We start from the raw sequence: 3,401 nt of genomic DNA on the forward strand, positions 1-3,401 counted from the left end.
TTTTTCATACTCAATTCCGATTAGCATTGCCTTCCAAAGTTTGCGATACAGGCCCATTTTACAAACAACATCCTTTGAATTACACATTGCGGGGCCTCTAAACACCACAAATCACCACAAATGTCACTGTTTGTTAAGGAAACATGATTCTTTTCACATAAGTAGGTTCATTATGGTCTCCTGAGACATGTGGGATTGAGTGTCAAACAAGGTTTTGATATTCCTTCCATACTGTTTGCCCTAATTGGCTTCAAAAACCTCAGAGGAGCACCATTTTCTAGTGCTGTGGTTCTCAAAGTGGGGTCTGGGGCTCCCCGGGCGTCCTTGAGGGGTTCCAGTGGGTCCCCAGCTAAATTGTTGATAGTGATAGAACCAAAGGGACCGCTACAAATCTATAAATCTGAGTGTTATGGGGATCCGTGGCCAAAGTGGGGGTCCTAAGAACCACCGTTCTAGTCTTCGTCATTCGCTCTGCACTGCACCTCCACACCTCTCAACCATAAGAGTTATAATATATCTAGAGGGCGGACTGCCCCACCCCCCAGCTATTCATTTCAATGAAAGTTGCTCACTGGCGTTTGAGACACCCGGAAGAACGCTCGCACTAGGGTTTCGAACGGTAGAAGCACAGTGGCGTTTTAAATATGGAAGTATTGCAATCCCAGATTTGGTGACAACCGCTTCACTGTTCTGCCCACCCCTCTTCCTGTTGCAGTTTTTATGCCAGACACCAGACTAGGATGATTACCACGATGGAGACGATAACAGCTGCCAGGATGAGCGTCATCTTGCAGTTCTTCCACCAATATTTCCTCCTCACCCTCTCGGCGGTGACCTTAAACCGACCAGCTTCGTCTTTGAGCTGGTCCACCCTGGTGTCCAGTTCAGACAGCTTGTGGTCGCGCTCCAACAGTTTGTCCACGTTAACGCGCACAACGTCCACGACCTCTTTGACCTGGGCCTGCGTCTGTTGCAAACGACTCCTCCCTGGCTCCTCCCTGGCGCCGGGGCCGACATTCACCGGGGCCGACATTATCAACTGAAGGTTCTAAAGCCTAGAACCGCTGTTTATGAAGTCCTTTTGAAAAACAGGTACGAAACAGTGCTACCACAAAACACCGACTGACATCAACAGCACTATAATGACATGAGATCAACTTTGGAAAGTATATAAACACAGCCAGTGCTCTGACGTCACCGTGACATTGTCGATTCTGATTGGTCATAATTTGTTTTAGCAACCAATGGTTTCCGAGAATCGTAAAACCATCTGTATCTGTCTGTCCACGGGTCTGTGGAGGACGCACCAAGTCTCTATGCGTATTCGCGCATGTACATCATCAGCACGACGTCAGCCGTCTCTGACAACATCAGGGATCTCCATATTTAGTTGATTGGTCGTATGGTAGTGGGTACTCTGAGAACAGGTACAACATGTACTGCGACAACAAGTACTGGACAATAGGTATTGCATAAACTATGATGGGTGGGGCATCACTATGATGAAAAGTAGTGGTATACGACAGACTCAACTGTTGGTGGAGGAAGCATGTATTCAACAAACAGTCTATTTACCTCTGCCTGGATTATAAACCGAAGCAGACGGCAATAGAAAGCTCACACTTAAACGTGTGTGGTGGCTTTATCCACCTGTCAGCCCAAACACCAGCCTGCCACTATCTCTTTACCCCTGTCTGGTTTTAATAACATATCTCATCTTCACCTACCTTGCTTGTCAGTGTCTGAAATTGGGTTGTCTAGAAATGGGGTTGTGCTTCTGCGAGCATGTGTGCTTCTGTGTGTGTGTGTGTGTGTGTGTGTGTGTGTGTGTGTGTGTGTGTGTGTGTGTGTGTGTGTGTGTGTGTGTGTGTGTGTGTGTGTGTGTGTGTGTGTGTGTGTGTGTGTGTGTGTGTGTGTGTGTGTGTGTGTGTGTGTGTGTGTGTGTGTGTGTGTGCGTGATACTCCAAGTCGTATCAAAAGGCAACAATAGTTGTACAAGGACACTTTGGGGACGCCGTCTCAAGGCAAATTCATGCACAGCCAAATGGAAATAATATTATTGACCTTCTCATGGTCTTCTCACTGTCTTCTCGTGGTTGATTTTGCTACATTGCGTCTGTTTTTTTGCCTTATCTTGAGAGACAGAGCGAGGCAGAGATGATTCTTATGATGACGCAGGTAAATAAATATTGCATTTGTGCACAGTGCAAAGGTTCAATTCATGCTTGAAGGCAATTATTATTTTTGGCATTCAGGCAAAACATTGTGTGCGCACACACACACACACACACACACACACACACACACACACACACACACACACACACACACACACACACACACACACACACACACACACACACACACACACACACACACACACACACACACACACACACACACACACACACACACACACACACACACACACACACACACACACTCCTGCTGGAAAGAATGATGGTGAGAGAGATGCAAAGGAGCCAGAGATGGAGAGAGGTGAAGTGAGAGATGAACAAGAAAGAGATGGACGTTGGTGCGGTGGAGAGCGGTGATGGGCATGCCTCATGAACACCTAGGAGTGCATGTGCAGAGATGTCATCACTGCAGCACCCAATACCCCAATGTCATCACCCTCCACCTTGTTCATTAATGTCAAATCACCCATAAACCCCATATGGATGACCGGAGTCCCTTAGGGCTCTATACTAGAGTCTTTTCTCTTTTCTGTTATAGTGGGGAAAGCTTTCACTGAAAGTAGCCGATCGACAAGCTTACAACGCGTCGCAGTTTCCAACATATTTCCCTACATGGGGTTTAAGTGGTTAATGTCATCGCCCAGCACCCTGTACAGTAATGTCATCACCCAGCACCCTGTACAGTAATGTCATCACCCAGCACCCTGTACAGTAATGTCATCAGTATCACCCAGCACCCTGTGCATTCATTTCACACCTACCACCCCCTGCCACTGATGTTTACTGATGTCCTTTAACAAACAAAGGTTCCTGACCCTTACACAGACCACATAGAGGGGCTTTACCAGCTTGCCTGCATAAACTGCCCCGGGCTGATGGGACTGGCGAAAGACAGTAACAGGCAGGGAAGTAGGGATTCTTCCCTGCCAGCCCCCCATTCTCTGCTGACAACCTAAAAGGCAGGGAATTCAGGCGCCTCCCCTCCCTGTGGCATCACCCTAACAGTCTCTAATGGAGTCCTTCACAATCCCCAGCGCTTCCCCTGACAAACCCTTCCAACAGTCTCAAAGAGCAAGCTGCTACAGGGGTTCTTCCCCCAGCAGCTCTCTGGTGACAGTGGACTATTTTAATCCATTAAGACCGGAAAAGCATCCGTCACTTTAGATTTGAACCACTTTAACCATTTTCTTATACTTTGGCTAT

General features: G+C 47.4%; 1 pseudogene across 1 annotated transcript; it reads right to left on the minus strand.

The window, feature by feature from the left end:
- Window positions 1–718: 718 nt before the first annotated feature.
- Window positions 719–1,017, minus strand: LOC311034457 (vesicle-associated membrane protein 3-like; annotated as a pseudogene). The gene has a single exon. The product of its transcript is annotated as a vesicle-associated membrane protein 3-like (transcript).
- Window positions 1,018–3,401: the final 2,384 nt, after the last annotated feature.

The sequence above is a fragment of the Gymnoscopelus microlampas genome (genome assembly GCF_963454915.1).
Source record: "Gymnoscopelus microlampas genome assembly, chromosome: 19".
Lineage (NCBI taxonomy): Eukaryota > Metazoa > Chordata > Actinopteri > Myctophiformes > Myctophidae > Gymnoscopelus > Gymnoscopelus microlampas.